General features: G+C 37.2%; 1 protein-coding gene and 1 pseudogene across 2 annotated transcripts in view; both read left to right on the top strand.

Moving 5' to 3' along the window:
• The window catches only part of RASAL2 (RAS protein activator like 2), a 228412-nt gene that overhangs the window by 142238 nt on the left and 65950 nt on the right, over nt 1-20224 (top strand). The gene's annotated exons all lie outside the window — the stretch shown is intronic.
• Nucleotides 8394-8798, top strand: LOC116473882 (small ribosomal subunit protein uS11-like; annotated as a pseudogene).

The raw sequence follows: 20224 nt of genomic DNA, 5'->3' as shown, positions 1-20224 counted from the left end.
CTACAGAAGTGAATTTTCCAGATACTAAACTTTTCTTCCTTAACCACCAGATTTAGTTTTGTTTTAATAATTTTGAGGGGGTTTTCCCTCCTGTGTTATTTCCATACTTTCTTGAGTGAATTCAACTTTTCTTAATAATTCACGTTAATCATTATCAGCATTCTGCAAATACGTATTAAGTAGCCCACTGTATGCTAAGCATTACAGAAATATGAAGATGAGTTCAATGTGTTTGTTTTCTGTTTGCCTTCAGGAGTTAAGATTCATAGGGAATATGAAATAGGAATAGAATTAATTATAGGTCAAGATAGGGGAAAACAGTAGTATAAATAAAAAGTTTAGATAATCAGAAATGTGAGAGACTAAGTCCTATTAGAGTATTCAGGAATGGTTTCCTCAGGAATTGGTATTTGAAATAAACGATATAAGGACAACTGAGTAACCATGTGGAAAAAGATAATATTAGATGTGTATCTCATACCTTACACAAGAGTAAACTCCAAATGGATTCGGGATCTAAAATGTGAAAAAAGAGCATACCTAGTAGGAAACATGGATGAATTCTCTAACCTTAATGCAGGGAAAAACTTTCTGTGATGGTTACTGAAAAGCCAGAGGCAATTTTTTAAAAATACATTGATAAATTTGATCATACAAAATAAAGTTTTTTAATAATTGCATGACAAAAAAATAAGAAAATTAAAGTTAAAGACAACCAATGAATCAATTGAGAGAAAATATTTACAACATGTTAGAAACTATTAAGGTCGGGCATGGTGGCTCACACCTGTAATCCCAGCATTTTGGGAGGCCGAAGCAGGCAGATCACCAGGTCAGGAGTTCAAGACTAGCCCATCCAACATACTGAAACCTTGTCTCTACTAAAAATACAAAAAATTAGCCGGGCATGATGGTGGGCGCCTATAATCCCAGCTACTCGGGAGGCTGAGGCAGGAGAATCGCTTGAACCCGGGAGGCAGAGGTTGCAGTGAGCCAAGATCGCGCCATTGCACTCCAGCTGGGGGACAGTGTGAGACCCCGTCTCAAAAAAAAAAAATTAAGGGACAAGTGACTAAGACCCAATAGGAAAACTGAAGAAAAGAAAGACATGAATAGGTAATAGGTAAAAATGTTTCTGAACATATGAAAACAATGTTCAAATTCACTTATAATCAGAGAAATGCAATTTTTTGTTTGTGTGTTTGTTTTTTGAGACAGAGTCTTGCTCTGTCACCAGGCTAGAGTCCAGTGGCGCCATCTCGGCTCACTGCAACTTCTGCCTCCCGGATTCAAGCGATTCTCCTGCCTCAACCTCTGGAGTAGCTGGGACTATAAGCCCGTACCACCAAGCCCTGCTAATTGTTGTATTTTTAGTAGAGACAGGGTTTCACCATGTTGGCCAGGCTGGTCTCAATCTCTTGACCTTGTGATCTGCCCGCCTTGGCCTCCCAAAGTACTGGGATTACAGGCGTGAGCGACCGCACCTGGCCCAAATTTTTTTTTTTTTTTTGAGTCTCGCTTTGTCGCCCAGGCTGGAGTGCAGAGGTGCAACCTCAGCTCACTGTAACCTCCGCCTGCCGGATTCAAAGGATCTTCCCACCTCAGCCTCCTGAGTAGCCGGGTCTGCAGGTACACACCACCACACCCAGCTAATTTCTGTATTGTTTGTAGAGACGAGGTCTCAACATGTTGGACAGGCTGGTTTCACACTCCTAGGATCAAGCAATCCTCCTGCCTCAGCCTCTCCAAGTGCTGGGATTACAGGGATGAGCCACAGCACCTAGCTGAGAAATGCACATTTTAAAACAACATAGAAATATTATTTCACCTTTCAGTCTGACACAAACTATAAAGGATGACAACGAATTCAGTTGGCAAGGTTGTGGGAAACAGACACTCTCATACATTGTTGAAGGGAAGGCAAACTGGTACAACCCTTCTAGAGGGGATTTGGCAAGATTACATATACACTTACCTTTTGACCCAGCATCCCATTTCTAGGACTCTAACCTGAAGGTACATTTCCACCAGTATGAAAACACATATGCACAAAGTTGTTTATGCAGCATTGTTTTTTAATTGCAAAATATTGTAAACAGCCTATATGCACATTCATAAGAGGGTGACTAAACTATACGTAGAAAGTAGAATAGTGGTTCCTCCCCCACCTCCCAAGATGTCCACATCCTAATACATGGAAATTGTGAATATGTTACCTTATGTGGCAAAAGGGACTTTTGTAGATAGGATTAAGGCTAAGGACCTTGAGATAGGAAGATTATCCTAAATTATCCAGATGGATCCAGTCTGATCACGAGACGTTAAAAGCTGAAAAGCTTTCATAGAGATGCAACATTGCCGGCTTTGAAGATGGAGGAAAGGCCATGAGCCAAAGAATGTGGGTGGCCTTTAGAAGCTTGAAAAGGCATAAGACAAATTCTCCCCTAGAGCCTTCAGAAAGGAATGCAGACCTGCTGATTTTAGCAAGATGAGACCTGTGTTGGACTTCTGACCTACAGAACTGTAAGATAATAAATTTGTACTGTTTAAACCACATTTGTTTTAATTTGTTATAATGGCAGTTGAAAACTAATATAGTGGAAAGCTGGTGAATTTAGAATTAGGGCTGTGTTTAGGTGAGTATAGTACCTATGTTAATTTCTTAATTTTCATAATCATACTATGGTTATATAAGATAATAACATGAGGGGAAGCTGGGCAAAGGAAAACTCTGTACTATTTTTCCAAATTTTTTGTAAATCTAAAATTACTTCATATCTAGAGGAAAAATAACTAAGGATTCCTTCCCTCCTCAGTGTCCTTTCCCCACTCTACCTCATTAACATCCCCTTAAAAAGTTGCCATGTTGTCTTGTTATTTGTGAATTTCCAACCAAGCTTTCAACTCAGTGGCTCCCAAACCATATGTCCACATAAAGACTTGTTCGTAAATGTTTATGGCAACTTTATTCTTAATATCCCAAAACTGGAAACAACTCGAATGTCCATGAGTTGACAAATGGTTAAACAAATGTTGGTGTACCCATACAGTGGAATAAAAAGGAGCAAACTATATATGCAACAGCATGCATAAATTTCAAAAACATTATGCTAAGCGAAGAAAGACTACATACTGCATAAATCCATTTATGTGACATTATGGAAAAGATAAAACTGTAGGAATAAGTCAGATTAGTGGTTTCCAGGGGCTGAGGGTGAGAGGAAGGGATTGACTGACTACAGAAAGGCAGGAAGACATTTTTGGGGTGATAGAAATGTTCCGTATCTCACTTGTATTGGTACAGCATACATTTATCAAAACTCGTCAAGCTGTACATGCAAAAATAGTGACTTGTTTTTTGTAAATTACACCTCAATAAACCTGTTTTAAAAGAAATGTTTTAAAACAAAATACATAAAAAGTTGGACATAAAAGGTTTGAAATAATGTAACAAGAAGGTAATAAAAATCTGACATGACAGATTCATGAAAATGAATCTCTAAGAATGTAATTAGTTAATAAAGTATGCTAGATATCTTCCATTGGTCCCTCTAGCAGATCTTAACATGTCAATATGTGTTTTAACATGTTGTAATGTAATACCTATAATATAATATAATCTGCATTTTATATTTTAATATAATAATTATACATAATATGGCATAATGACATTAATGTGTCAACATCAATTAGATCTGATTAATGGATATGTGTTTATTAATTTCTGTGCTTTGTATGTTTGAAAGTTTTATAATGAAAGTTTTAGTTTGCTTAATAAAAAAATCACATTGAATGCTTGTTAAAAATGTAAATCACTGTGCCCCAATCCCAAAGATTCCGATATATCAGATCTGTGCTAGAAGAACAATTATGATTTATGACAGAACCTTTTCTCTTTCCTTTTGATGCTTAAATTTGAAAAACAAAAACAAAAAACCTACTAGAGGATAAACTACCCATACTAAAACTATAATGCACTTTGCAACTATTTCTTGTTTTGTTGTTCTTGTCATCTACAGTCTCCCTTCCTGTTTGGACTTCCAAATAACTGGAAGATAAACTTAAGTAAAATATAAAGACTAGAAAGCAAACTTGAACGTTTTCAGTTACTCTTCTCCTTTTTCCTTGTTAATTTTTTAGAATTACATTTTAGTCAACATTTACTGAATATCTACAAGTTCCTAAGTTATATTAAGAGAGCAAGGAAGGGAATTATTTATATATGACACAGCTTTTTTTCTCAGGTATTTATAATCCATGATAAAACAAATATGTAAAATACATAGAGATTTTAATTTACTAATAAACTAAAACTTGAAAAGCAAGAATGAAAACAATTCTCACCTGGGTCCTTTCTGGTTGACAAGGTGGCATTTTCTTACTGTGAATCAGGTAACATTTTGAGAAATTGCCATTTAAAAATAGTTAATCACTTAGAATTGCTGTAACATTGTCCTTAATCCCTTGTGTGGTCACTGATGTGAAAAAGTCTCAAGCAGAATTAAAGCAGGGTTTTGTTGCACATCCCTACATTTTTCATATGAAAGGTGATGACATGTTTCTCTGTCTCCACTTCTCCCTGTCTTAAGGGAACGCAGCAGTGCTAGGATACTGGCAAGGCATTGTCCCTTATTACCCCCACTGAGGCTTCTGAGAGCAGTTGCATAGCAGCAGTTTTATTTCAGTTACCAGTTTCCCAGCTAGCCGAGTTCAGTCTTCAGGGAATACTCCAATTTGCAGGTGGCCAACAACTTTAGTTATCATTGTCTTAACATTTACCAAGCTCCACAGAAAGGCAATAGTTGGCTTTTTCTTTCACTGACTGTTGCTAATTTTAAGCCTTATTTTGAAAGAAAATAATGAATACCAACTAATTAAATCATTTTAGTTGTATCATTTGCTATGACAATGTAGCTTTTAAAAAAAATAATGAGCTTTTAACTATTTTTAAGACTTGTAAGTGGTAGCAACAGCATTTCAAAAAACTGGATAGCGTAGGATTTGTTTTGAGTGTTTGATTAGTATGCTTTCAGATTAGGTTGGTGTCAGAAGGATGAAATTAGTTTATTTACATTCTTTATTTCCTTTGTTTCCATTTAGACTGAACATCATTCACACTCTTCACATTTTTATAAGGCATGGATATCGTAACTGTGAAAGAGAAAAAAGCATTTTCCTCTTGGTATCCATCTATTTTTAAATTTTATATTTGGATTTTTTTTATTTTATACTCAGTGACCACAGAATCAGTTACATATAAAAGCCATTTCAATAAGGTTTTGATTTTACTTTAGTTTAATTATATAGCTAGGAATCCTAGGGGCAAATTCTTGTAAGTCAAATGCCACAATAGTAGTTTTTTTGTTTTTTAGCTTTTCTGTTGTTGTTGTTGTTGTTGTTGTTTGGTTGTTGTTGTTGTTTTTGCTTCTCTTTTTTTCCCTCATATTTTGAATTGTCATATTACATTTCTGGCTGTTTATGATACATAATTCTATAATAAGGTATGTGTAGAAGTTACATATAATACATATGGGGAAAATAAGTTGTTATAGTACTTAAAGTATTTGATGTGGAATTAGAATGTCGAGAATTCATATAGCACAGTGGTTAAAAAGGAAGGGTTCCAGTGTGAGGCTACCTAGGCTCAAAGTTCTCCTCTGCCATTTAGCATCTGTGTGACCTTGGGAAAGTCATATATTCTTCTGTATTAGTCTGTTTTCACACTATGATAAAGAACTACCTGAGACTGGGTAATTTATGAAGAAAGAGGTTTAATTGACTCACAGTTCCACAGCCTTAACAGGAAGCATGACTAGGAGGCCTCAGGACATTTACAGTTATAGCAGAAGGAGAAGAAGGACCTTCTTCACATGGAGGCAAGAGAGAGCAAGCGGGGAACTGCCATACTTTTAAGCCATGGGAGGTGGTGGGAAAAGATTGCATCATGGGAGAGGATTTCCTCTATGCTGTTCTCATGATAGTGAGTGAGTGAGTTCTCAGATGATCTGAGGACACACTACTGCATATGATTTTTCAGTTCTGAAAGCAATTTTTGAGCCCCTACTAAATACCAGATATCAGACCTGCCCTGGGAACACAAAGCTTGCAGGGTTTAGTGAGGATGACACATAAGTGGGCATGCACTGTGCTAGATGTAAGGCTAGCTCTTTATAAAGCACAGAGGAGGGGCACGTAATCTAGGGCAGGGTCAGGTCATGTCAAAAAAGACACCCTAGAAGAGATCATTCCTAAACTATCAAAAAGGATGATTCAGCCAGGGAGAAGGAAGAGAATATGAGCAGTGGTAAACATGCATGGCGAATATAGAGAATCACAGGTATTTCGAGTTAGTGGAGGATAAAGTATGAAGTGGAATGACCAGGGATCAGGCTGGAATGGTAAGTCGTTTCCAGATGATGCTATATCTTATAGGCAGAACTCTTACCAGGGCCATTCCTAGCTGCTTTTAGGTACCTTTGGGTTAATTATCCATCCCTTGACCAGTCAGATGGATCCAGGGCAGAAAGATTGCATGGCACAAAGCATAGTGACCTGAATATGTAAGCAGTTGCTCAGAAGCGGGCAATGGGCAACTGGGCATGACATGTACTTTGTTGTTTCTCAGAAGAGGATAATGCGGGAAGACTCAGTACATGGTTGGTCCAGGATGGAGGGATAGTAGAAGCCAATCCAAGCTTGGAAACAGTGAATTTTTTGTGGTTTCATCCTGTACAGCTATGTGGTCTTCCTAAAGAGCTTCGTCATGGCACCAGGAAGATTGACTTAAACATTGTTTTAATTTTTATTTTGGATAGCTAATCATTAAGAAAATGGAGGGTGCTGGTAATTGAATAGCGTCAGATGATTAGCTGTGGAATCTAGGGAGAAGGAAAAGAGAGCAGGAAAAAACAAGGGACAAGGAGAAAATGAGGTGGTCCAGAAAGTGAAGGTTTCTGTTAGGTTGAAGAGTACATTAATATGGTGAAAGAGATATATGAAAGACATGTGATTAGGGAGGAAATCAGAGAAAAAAATATTACTGTTTAAGATGTCTGAGATGGAGTATCTCTGAATGATGATAAGATCTAGTGTGTAGATATAAGAGTGGGTGGCTGAAATGTTGAAGAATGAAGCTGGGTCCTCATCTCTCACCTTATACAAAAATCAACTCAAGATGGATCAAAGACTTACATCTAAGACCTGAAACCATAAGAATTCTAGAAGATAACATCGGAAAAACTCTTCTAGACATTGACTTAGGCAAAGACTTCGTGATCAAGAACCCAAAAGCAATGCAACAAAAGTAAAGATAAATAGATGGGACCTAATAAAACTAAAAAGCTTCTGCACAGCAAAAGATATCAGAATCAGTAAACAGACAACCCACAGAGTGGGAGAAAATGTTCACAAACTGCATCTTCCAAAGGATTAATATCCAGAATCTACCAGAAACTCAAACAAATCAAGAAAAAAAAAAAAAAAAACAGATAATCCCGTCAAAAAGTGAGCAAAGGAAATGAATACACAATTCTCAAAAGAAGATATACAAATGGCCAAGAAACATCAAAAAAATGCTCAGCATCACTAATTATCAGGGAAATGCAAATCAAAACCACAATGAGATAACCACCTTACCCCTGCAAGAATGGCCATAATTAAAAATAAAAAAATAACAGATGGTGACATGGATGTGGTGAAAAGGGATCACTTGTACGCTGCTGGTGGGAATGTAAACTAGTACAACCACTATGGAAAACAGTATAGAGATTCCTTAAAGAACTACAAGTAGAACGGCCATTTAATCCAGCAGTCCCACTACTGGATATCTACCCAGAGGAAAAGAAGTCATGAAAAAGACACTTGCACATGTGTATAGTAGCACAATTCGCAATTGCAAAAATGTGGAACCAGCCTAAATGCCTATCAACTAATGAGTGGATAAAGAAAATGTGTGTGTGTGGCACACACACACACACACACATACCCTGTGGAATACTATTCAGTCACAAACAAAAAGGAACAAAACAATGGCATTTGCAGAAACCTGGGTGGAGTTAGAGACCATTATTCTTAGTAAAATAACTCAGGAATGGAAAACCACATATTGTATGTTCTCACTTATAAGTGGGAGCTAAGCTGTGAGGACACAAAGGCATAAGAATGATATAATGGACTCTGGGGACTTGGGAGGAAGGGTGGGAGGTGGGTGAGGGATAAAAGACTACACATTGGGTACGGTCTACACTGCTCAGGTGATGGGTGCCCCAAAATCTCACAAATCACCACTAAAGAACTTTTCCATGCAATCAAACACGACCTATTCCCCCAAACCATTGAATAAAAATAAAAATTTAATTTAAAAAAATGAGTAGGTGGAGAGATGACATGCAGAAATGGCACACTTCAGGTGGCTGAAGGAGAGAAATGTATTTGGTATCTGCCATATCTTTGCAACCTTCGGTGACACTTTTGTCCATGTCACTGATCATTCTGGCAAAGAAACCCTCTGCCGTGTGACTGGTGGGATGAGGGTGAAGGCAGACCGAATCCTCACCATATGCTGCTTTGTTGGCTGCCCAGGATGTGGCTCAGAGGTGCAAGGAGCCAAGTATCACTGCCTTACATGTCAAACTCTGGGCCACAGGAGGAAATAGGACCAAGACCCCTGGACCTGGGGCCAGTTGGCCTTCAGAGCCCTTGCCCCTTGAGTATGAAGATCAGGCAGATTGAGGACGTCACCCCCATCCCCTCTTGACAGCACCCACAGGAAGTGGGGTCGCTGTGGTCACCGTCTGTGAACAGGACTCCTCAAAATATTTTCTGATAATAAATTGCCATCATGTAAAAAAAAAAAAAAAAAGAGTGGGTGGCTGAAGGGGAGGATACTGAATAATGGAGTCAAGGAATTATGAAGCTAGGGTACTAGACATTACTATTTGGTTATTTTCTAGCATGGTGTTAAGAGACAGAAAAATATTACAAGCTAGGGGCTAAAGTTCTTAATGAATAAAGGAAAGTGAAAGAGAGATTGAAACATGAGAGCAGCAAAGAGAGATGAAGAATGCTAAATCAAGATGGTATGTACCTTAAAAAATATGCATTTACTCCAAACCATGATTTTATGGAATATCGATTTGGAAACAGTCATGGTAAGCTAGGTAAAGTCCAGCTACCTCTTCCTGGATACCACTGAATATTGGGTAATGGAGAATGAAAAAATTTCAACTAAATAGGGCTCTGAGAGAAACCATTTCTCAGGTTAAAACTATGCTTCATTTACATCAAGGAGATGACCACAAAATTTTGAAAGGTTTCACTACCTCCCTGAAGTATTACTGCCCACTCTGTGCAATCTTAACCTTTTCCTTATCTGTGTTCCTAAATCAGCCATAATTTCATATATATATTTATCAAGGACTTACTAAAGTTTAAACATTGTGATAGATGTTAAGGTAAATATAACATTATGCCATCCCCTCAAAAGTTTAAATGCGAGACTTCTTGTTTTCAGATAGGAAAACCTCAACCATAATTTATGAAATGCTGGAGTCTTAGTGTGGCCAAGTCTGAGAGATAAAAACTGCAGGGGTATTCATTAATGGGGAGGCCACAATTTTTAAAATTTTTACCTCCTAGAGTCCTACCAGGTTCTCACAGTGAATATCTGAGAAAATTCCCCTCATTTTTCCAGCAGGGAAAAGGGAAAGGAGCCATTTTGAAATGCATCAGAACTTTCTTTTTCTTTCTTTTCTTTTCCCTTCCTTCCTTCCTTCCTTCCTTCCTTCCTTCCTTCCTTCCTTCCTTCCATCATCCATCCATCTGTCTGTCTTTCTTTTCTTCAGAGTCTTGCTCTGTCTCCCAGGCTGGAGGGCAGTGGCACGATCTCCAGCTAATTTTTGTATGTTTAGTAGAGATGGGGTTTTGCCATGTTGGCCAGGCCGGTCTCAAACTCCTGACCTCAGGTGATCCGCCTGCCTCAGCCTCTCAAAGTGCTGGGATTACAGACATGAGCCACCACACCTGGCCCGTTCTGTTTTTCTTAACAAGGTCTGCTCTCAGAAGAAACTAACCAGAGCCTAACTGATAAGAAGGAAGGGAAATAACCAATTCCAGCCCTCTCTAGCCATCCCCTTCCACCTAAGTGGGGTGACTGGGATGAGGGGCACTGAGAAGCACTTACGAAGTTCACAGTCCAGAAACACAGACTCATTAAAAGACTGAGATCTAATAGGACTTCAGAATGTTTTCCCCCACCTTACTACTACATTACTAAAGGCCTGTATACTGCAGTTCCTCTCACCTGCTACAGCATATCCAGCTAGCAAGAAAAAAATACAGAACATACTAAAAGGCAGAAAACACAGTTTAAAGAGACGGGGCAAGCATCAGAACCATCCTCAGAACAAGCATCAGAACCAGCCTCAGATAATATTGAAATTATCAGATCGGAAACTTAAAACAATTATGATTAATATACTAAGGGTTCTAATGGATAAAGCAGATAGCATGCAAGAACAGATGGACAATGTAAGAAAAGAGGTAGAAATTATAAAAAAGAACCAAAAGGGAATGCTGGAAATCAAAAACACTGTAGCAGAAAAGAAGAATGCGTTTTGTGGGCATATTAGTAGACAGGGCACAATTGAGGAAAGAATTTCTGAGCTTGAGGACATCTCAGTAGAAAGTGGCAAGACTGAAAAGCAAAGAAAAAGAAGACTGCAGAAAAAACAAAAACAGAACAGACCCAGAGGAACCTTAAGTACATATTACTAAGTGAAACAAGCCAATCTAAAAAGGCTGCAGTATGATTCCAACCACAGATGCTCCTTGACTTACAATAGGGTTATGTCCAACATCATAAGTCAAAAATATCCTAAATTGAAAAGTATTTAATGTCCTGATAAACCCATCATAAATCAAAAAATTGTTCAAACCATCTTAAATGGGGGACTGTCAATGTATGACATTCTAGAAAAGGTAAAACTATGGAATCAGTGAAAAGATCACTGTTTGCTAGGGGTTGGGGTGTGGGAGGTGCTGAGGGATGAATAGGCAGAGCACAGAGGATTTTGAGTGGTAAATATACTCTGCATAATACTATAATTGTGGATACATATCACCATACATTTGTCCAAACCCATAGAATGCACAACACCAATAACAAACCCTAAAGTAACCTATGGAATATGGGTGATGATGATGTCAATGTAGATTCGTCAGTTGTGACAAATATTCCAGTTTGGTAGGGGATGTTGGTGGGAATGGCTATGCATGTGTAGAGGGAAGGGGAGGAACATTGGATATCTTTATATCTTCTACTCAGTTTTGCTGTGAATCTAGAACTAAGTTAAGAACTATTCTCTCTGCTTCTATCTTCTATCTTCTGAAAGACATTGTAGAGAATTGGTATCATTTCTTCCTTTAATGTTTCATGGAATTCACCAGAGGAACCCGTCTGGGCCTGGTGCTTCTGTTTTGTAAGGTTATTAATTATTGACTCAATTTCTTTAATAGGTATAGCCCTATTCATATTGTCTATTTCTTCCTGTATAAGTTTGGCAGATCGTGTCTTTCAAGGAATTGATCTGTTTCACCTAGATTATCAAATCCCTTTGTACCATTTTAAGGTCCATAGAACCTGTTGTGATGCCCCCTCTTTTATTTATAAGTCATTTGGGTCATCTCTATTTTTTTCTTAGTTAGCCTGGCTAGAGACTTACAAATTTTATTGATCTTCGTAAGGAACCAGCTTTTGATTTTATTGCTTTTATTTATTGATTTATTGTTTTCAATTTCATTGATTCTGCACTAATTTTTATTTCTTGTGTTTGCTTTAGATTTAATTTGCTCTTTTTCTTCTAGTTTTCTAAGATAGAAACTTAGTATTGGGTTTAGATCTTTCTTCTTTTCTAGTATATGCATTCAATGCTATAAATTTTCCTCTAAGCACTGTTTTTACTGCATACCACAAAATTTTGATGTTATGTTTTCATTTTTATTTCATTCAGTTCAAAGTGTTTTTTAATTTCTCTTGAGATTTCTTCTTTGATCCATGTGTTGTTTAGAAGTATGTTATTTAATCCCCACATATTTTGGAGTTTTCTAGTCATCTTTCTATTACTGATTTCTAGTTTAATTCCATTATGGTCTGAAAGAAGACATTGTATTATTTCTATTCTTTTAAATTTATTAATGTGCGTTTTATGCCCAGAATTTAATCTGTCTTGGTGAATGTTCCATATAAGCTCGAGGAATGTCTATTCTGCTGTTGTTGGATAAAGTAGTCTATAGATGTCAATTATATCCAGTTGATTAAATGGTGTTTTGGAGTTCAACTATATCCTTACTGATTTTCTGCCTGCTAGATCTGTCCATTTCTGATAGATAGGTGTGCAGTCTTCAACTATATAGATTTATCTATTTCTCCTAGCAACTCTTACCAGTTTTGCCTCATGTCTCTTGACACTCTTGTTATTAAGCACATATACATTAAGGCTGTCTTCTTGGAGAATTGACCCATTTATCATTATATAATGCCATTCTTTATCCTTGTTAAGTTTTCTTGCTCTAATATCTGCTCTGTCTGAAATTAATATAGCTATGCCTGCTTTCTTTTGATTAGTGTTGGCATAGTATATTTTTTCTATCCATTTCCTATTAATCTTTTTGTGCCTTTATATTTAAAGTGAGTTTCTTGTAGATAATATATAGTTGGGTCTTGTTTTCTGATCTACACTGACAATCTTTTTTAATTGGTGTATTTAGACTATTGACGTTCAAAGTGATTATTGATTTAGTTGGGTTTCTAACCATATTTGTTAACTGTTTTCTATTTGTTGCCTTTGTTCTGTGTCCTTATTTTTGTTTTCCACTGTTTATAACCTTTCATTATTATTATTATTATTATTATTATTATTATTATTATTATACTTTAGGTTTTAGGGTACATGTGCACAATGTGCAGGTTTGTTACATATGTATCCATGTGCCACGTTGATTTCCTGCACCCATTAACTCGTCATTTAGCATTAGGTATATCTCCTAATGCTGTCCCTCCCTCCTCCCCCAACCCCACAACAGTCCCCGGAGTGTGATGTTCCCCTTCCTGTGTCCATGTGTTCTCATTGTTCAATTCCCACCTATGAGTGAGAACATGCGGTGTTTGGTTTTTTGTACTTGCGATAGTTTACTGAGAATGATGTTTTCCAATTTCATCCATGTCCCTACAAAGGACACGAACTCATCATTTTTTATGGCTGCATAGTATTCCATGGTGTATAGGTGCCACATTTTCTTAATCCAGTCTATCGTTGTTGGACATTTGGGTTGGTTCCAACTCTTTGCTATTGTGAATAGTGCCGCAATAAACATACGTGTGCATGTGTCTTTATAGTAGCATGATTTATAATCCTTTGAGTATATACCCAGTAATGGGATGGCTGGGTCAAATGGTATTTCTAGTTCACCTTTCATGATTATAATTGAATGACATATCATTCCATTTTCTCTCCTTTCTTAGCATATCAGTTACACTTATTTTTTAAAAAATTTAGTGGTTTCCCTAGAATTTGCAGTTTTTTAAATTTATAACTAATGTAAGTCCACTTTCACATAACACTATACAACTTCATAGATAGTATGAGTACCTTATAATAAAATAATCTTAATTCTTCCATCTTGTCACATATCATTGATATTATTCATTTCCCTTATATATAAGTATACATAAGCATACATATCATATAGACATAAGCATACATACATAATCATACATAATTACATTGTTATTACTTTAATATTAAATCAATTAAGAAGAAAAATAAAAGGTGGTTTTATTTTCACTTATTCCTTTTATACTCTTTTTTTTCTTAAGAAGGTCCAATTTCTGACTTATATTGTTTTCTTTCTCTCTAAGGAACTTCTTTAAACATTTTTTGCATTGCTGGTCTACTGGCAACATTTTTCCTCAATTTTTTCATGTATGTGAGAAAGCTTTATTTCACCTTCACTTTTGAATGATAGTTTTGCAGGTTATAGAATTCTAGGTTGGTAGTTTGGGTTCTTTTTTTTTTTTTTTTTTACTCTCAACACTTTAATATTTCACTCCATTCTCTTTCTTATATGGTTTTTGAGGAGAAGCCAGATGTAATGCTTATTTTTGTTCCTCTGTACATAAGGTGTTTTTTCCTTCTGGCTTCTTTAGGATTTTTTCTTTATCTTTGTTTTTCTGCAGTTTGAAAATTATATGCCTCAGTGTAGTTTTGGGGGTTGGAATTTTTTTTCTTTTAGGAGTTTTTTTTGGCATTTATGCTGCTTGGTATTCTCGGTATTCTCTGAGCTTCCTGGATCTTTGGTTTGGTATATTAATTTAGGGAAATTCTCAGTCATTATTATTTCTGATTTTCTGCTATTTCTTTCTCTTTTCTCCTTTTGGTATTCCCATTACACACGTTACGCCTTTCATAGTTGTCCTGTAGTCTTTGGATATTCTTTTCTGGGTTATTTTTGTTTGTTCTGCTTGCTTTTCAGTTTTGGACGTTTCTGTTGATATATCCTCATGCTTAGAGATTCTTTCCTCAGCCATGTCCAGTCTACTAATAAGCCTGTGTATAAATTTATCTTTAGTATCTAAATTCTGTATTAAATGGCAAGTTCCTTGAGGGCAGAGTTTGTGTTTATCTTTGATTCCCTTACAACTCATAGTAGAGTTCTCTACAACAAATAAGCATACATTTTATTAAATATAATGTATCATATTATGTCATATGAGATATGATATGATATGTGCCACAAGGCTGGACGTGGTGGCTCACGCCTGTAATCCCAGCACTTTGGGAGGCCGAGGTGGGCGGATCACCTGAGGTCGGAAGTTCGAGACCAGCCTCACCAACATGGAAAAACACCATCTCCACCAAAAATACAAAATTAGCCGGGTGTGATGGCACATGCCTGTAATCTCAGCTACTCGGGAGGTTGAGGCAGGAGAAGAGCTTGAACCTGGGAGGCGGAGGTTGTGGTGAGCCGAGATTGCACCATTGCATTCCAGCCTGGGCAACAAGAGTGAAACTCTGTCTCAAAAAAACAAAAAGTGCCACAAAAAGGTAGAATTAAATTACTAGATGAGTGAACGTCTACTAATACTGTCTCAGTCAAATGCTTTACTGTATTTTCGTTAGAAATGTATATGTGATTTTTGGTCGACTCCTCAGCCTGGATCTCAACCTAGGTTTTTGAAACGCCACCAAGCAATCCTATTACAATTCTATAAACTTAAGCCTGGTTTGCCAACTACACTTACTAGCAAATGTGGTGACTCATTCTGATTGAGTCATAGAAAATAATACATAAAGCCTTTGCCTTTATGTACTAATGACTGTGACTAATGACAGTGACTATCCCTAATGACACCAAAATTGTACAGTTGACCCTTGAACAACATGGGGGTGAGAGACACCACCCTGCTGTGCAGTTGAAAAATTTCATATAACTTTTGACTCACCCAAAACTTAACTACTATTAGCCTACTGTTGACTGGAAGCCTTGCCAATAACATATAAAGTCAATTAACACATATTTTGTGTGATATATGTATTATATGTTGCATTCTTAAAATAGCAAACTAGAGAAAAGAAAGTGTTATTGAGAAAATCATAAGGAAAAAAATATACTATTTACTATTCATTAGGTGGAAGTGAATCATCATAAAGATCTTCATCCTCATCATCTTCACATTGAGCCTTTTTCCCTTGCCTTCAGTCAATCTCTACATACCTATAATAAGCTGGAGTGAAAAACAGCCTAGGGTATTATGTCTATGTGATATATACTAGGAGATTTTACACTTACTCCTTGGATGGCCAAAACAATAGGATATAGCATTACAAGTATTTTCTTTCAGTAATCTAAATAGTTCTGCTTCTGATTTGAGTAAGTTTGTTTTCATTTTTCTCTAATAAAAGGAGCAATGCCTGCATGTTGAACTCTTGGCTTGGTAAAACACTATGGCAGTCTATACTGATGTTCACCAAATACTTTCTTTTATTTATTTATTTATTTATTTTTATTTTTTTTATTATACTTTAGGTTTTAGGGTACATGTGCACAATGTGCAGGTTTGTTACATATGTATCCATGTGCCACGTTGTTTTGCTGCACCCATTAACTTGTCATTTAGCATTAGATATATCTCCTAATGCTGTCCCTCCCCCTCCCCCCACCCCACAACAGTTGCGGGAGTGTGATGTTCCCCTTCCTGTGTCCATGTGTTCTCATTGTTCAATTTCCACCTATGAGTGAGAACATGCGGTGTTTGGTTTATTGTCCTTGCGATAGTTTACTGAGAATGATGTTTTCCAGTTTCATCCATGTCCCTACAAAGGACATGAACTCATCATTTTTTATGGCTGCATAGTATTCCATGGTGTATATGTGCCACATTTTCTTAATCCAGTCTATCGTTGTTGGACATTTGGGTTGGTTCCAAGTCTTTGCTATTGTGAATAGTGCCGCAGTAAACATACGTGTGCATGTGTCTTTATAGCAGCATGATTTATAGTCCTTTGAGTATATACCCAGTAATGGGATGGCTGGGTCAAATGGTATTTCTAGTTCTAGATCTCTGAGGAATCGCCACACTGATTTCCACAATGGTTGAACTAGTTTACAGTCCCACCAACAGTGTAAAAGTGTTCCTATTTCTCCACATCCTCTCCAGCACCTGTTGTTTCCTGACTTTTTAATGATGGCCATTCTAACTGGTGTCAAATGGTATCTCACTGTGGTTTTGATTTGCATTTCTCTGATGGCCAGTGATGATGAGCATTTTTTCATGTGTTGTTTGGCTGCATAAATGTCTTCTTTTGAAAAGTGTCTGTTCATGTCCTTCGCCCACTTTTTAATGGGGTTGTTTGTTTTTTTCTTGTAAATTTGTTTGAGTTCATTGTAGATTCTGGATATTAGCCCTTTGTCAGATGAGTAGGTTGCAAAAATTTTCTCCCATTCTGTAGGTTGCCTGTTCACTCTGATGGTAGTTTCTTTTGCTGTGCAGAAGCTCTTTAGTTTAATGAGATCCCATTTGTCAATTTTGGCTTTTGTTGCCATTGCTTTTGGTGTTTTAGACATGAAGTCCTTGCCCACGCCTATGTCCTGAATGGTATTGCCTAGGTTTTCTTGTAGAATTTTAATGGTTTTAGGTCTAACATTTAAGTCTTTAATCCATCTTGAATTAATTTTTGTATAAGGTGTAAGGAAGGGATCCAGTTTCAGCTTTCTACATATGGCTAGCCAGTTTTCCCAGCACCATTTATTAAATAGGGAATCCTTTCCCTATTTCTTGTTTTTGTCAGGTTTGTCAAAGATCAGATAGTTGTAGATATGCGGCATTATTTCTGAGGGCTCTGTTCTGTTCCATTGATCTATGTCTCTGTTGTGGTACCAGTACCATGCTGTTTTGGTTACTGTAGCCTTGTAGTATAGTTTGAAGTCAGGTAGCATGATGCCTCCAGCTTTGTTCTTTTGGCTTAGGATTGACTTGGCGATGCGGGCTCATTTTGGTTCCATATGAACTTTAAAGTAGTTTTTTCCAATTCTGTGAAGAAAGTCATTGGTAGCTTGATGGGGATGGCATTGAATCTATAAATTACCTTGGGCAGTATGGCCATTTTCACAATATTGATTCTTCCTAACTGTGAGCATGGAATGTTCTTCCATTTGTTTGTATCCTCTTTTATTTCATTGAGCAGTGGTTTGTAGTTCTCCTTGAAGAGATCCTTCACATCCCTTGTAAGTTGGATTCCTAGGTATTTTATTCTCTTAGAAGCAATTCTGAATGGGAGTTCACTCATGATTTGGCTCTCTGTTTGTCTGTGATTGGTGTACAAGAATGCTTGTGATTTTTGTACATTGATTTTGTATCCTGAGACTTTGCTGAAGTTGCTAATCAGCTTAAGGAGATTTTGGGCTGAGACGATGGGGTTTTCTAGATATACAATCATGTCATCTGCAAACAGGGACAATTTGACTTCCTCTTTTCCTAATTGAAGACCCTTTATTTCCTTCTCCTGCCTGATTGCCCTGACCAGAACTTCCAGCACTATGTTGAATAGGAGTGGTGAGAGAGGGCATCCCTGTCTTGTGCCCATTTTCAAAGGGAATGCTTCTAGCTTTGGCCCATTCAGTATGATATTGGCTGTGGGTTTGTCATAGATAGCTCTTATTATTTTGAGATACATCCCATCAATACCTAATTTATTGAGAGTTTTTAGCATGAAGGGTTGTTGAATTTTGTCAAAGGCCTTTTCTGCATCTATTGAGATAATCATGTGGTTTTTGTCTTTGGTTCTGTTTATATGCTGGATTACATTTATTGATTTGCATATGTTGAACCAGCCTTGCATCCCAGGGATGAAGCCCACTTGATCATGGTGTATAAGCTTTTTGATGTGCTGCTGGTTTCGGTTTGCCAGTATTTTAATGAGGATTTTTGCATCAATGTTCATCAAGGATATTGGTCTGAAATTCTCTTTTTTGGTTATGTCTCTGCCAGGCTTTGGTATCAGGATGATGCTGGCCTCATAAAATGTGTTAGGGAGGATTCCCTCTTTTTCTATCGATTGGAATAGTTTCAGAAGGAATGGTACCAGTTCCTCCTTGTACCTCTGGTAGAGTTCGGCTGTGAATCCATCAGGTCCTGGACTCTTTTTGGTTGGTAAGCTATTGATAATTGCCACAATTTCAGAGCCTGTTATTGGTCTATTCAGAGCTTCAACTTCTTCCTGGTTTAGTCTTGGGAGGGTGTATTTGTCGAGGAATTTATCCATTTCTTCTAGATTTTCTAGTTTATTTGCATAGAGGTGTTTGTAGTATTCTCTGATGGTAGATTGTATTTCTGTGGGATCGGTGGTGATATCCCCTTTTTCATTTTTTATTGCATCTATTTGATTCTTCTCTCTTTTCTTCTTTATTAGTCTTGCTAGAGGTCTATCAATTTTGTTGATCTTTTCAAAAAACCACCTCCTGGATTCATTAATTTTTTTGAAGGGTTTTTTGTGTCTCTATTTCCTTCAGTTCTGCTCTGATTTTAGTTATTTCTAGCCTTCTGCTAGCTTTTGAATGTGTTTGCTCTTGCTTTTCTAGTTCTTTTAATTGTGATGTTAGGGTGTCAATTTTGGATCTTTCCTGCTTTCTCTTGTGGGCATTTAGTGCTATAAATTTCCCTCTACACACTGCTTTGAATGTGTCCCAGAGATTCTGGTATGTTGTGTCCTTGTTCTCATTGGTTTCAAAGAACATCTTTATTTCTGCCTTCATTTCATTATGTACCCAATAGTCATTCAGGAGCAGGTTGTTCAGTTTCTATGTAGTTGAGTGGTTTTGAGTGAGTTTCTTAATCCTGAGTTCTAGTTTGATTGCACTGTTGTCTGAGAGACAGTTTGTTATAATTTCTGTTCTTTTACATTTGCTGAGGAGAGCTTTACTTCCAACTATGTGGTCAATTTTGGAATAGGTGTGGTGCGGTACTCAAAAAAATGTATATTCTGTTGATTTGGGGTGGAGAGTTCTGTAGATGTCTATTAGGTCCACTTGTTGCAGAGCTGAGTTCAATTCCTGGATATCCTTGTTAACTTTCTGTCTCGTTGATCTGTCTAATGTTGACAGTGGAGTGTTAAAATCTCCCATTATTATTGTGTGGGAGTTTAAGTCCCTTTGTAGGTCACTGAGGACTTGCTTTATGAATCTGGGTGCTCCTGTGTTGGGTGCATATATATTTAGGATAGTTAGCTCTTCTTGTTGAATTGATCCCTTTACCATTACGTAATGGCCTTCTTTGTCTCTTTTGATCTTTGTTGGTTTAAAGTCTATTTTTTCAGAGACTAGGATTGCAACCCCTGCCTTTTTTTGTTTTCCATTTGCTTGATAGATCTTCCTCCATCCCTTTATTTTGAGTCTGTGTGTGTCTCTGCACGTGAGATGGGTTTCCTGAATACAGCACACTGATGGGTCTTGACTCCTTATCCAGTTTGCCAGTCTGTGTCTTTTAATTGGAACATTTAGCCCATTTACATTTAAAGTTAATATTGTTATGTGTGAATTTGATCCTGTCATTATGATGTTAGTTGGTTATTTTGCTCGTTAGTTGATGCAGTTTCTTCCTAGCCTCGATGGTCTTTACAATTTGGCGTGTTTTTGCAGTGGCTGGTACCGGTTGTTCCTTTCCATGTTTAGT

The sequence above is a fragment of the Hylobates moloch genome, unplaced genomic scaffold, assembly GCF_009828535.3.
Source record: "Hylobates moloch isolate HMO894 unplaced genomic scaffold, HMol_V3 SCAFFOLD_8, whole genome shotgun sequence".
NCBI classification, from domain to species: domain Eukaryota; kingdom Metazoa; phylum Chordata; class Mammalia; order Primates; family Hylobatidae; genus Hylobates; species Hylobates moloch.
Note: the sequence above shows the minus strand (reverse complement) of the source record. Positions and strands in the feature narration are given on the sequence as shown.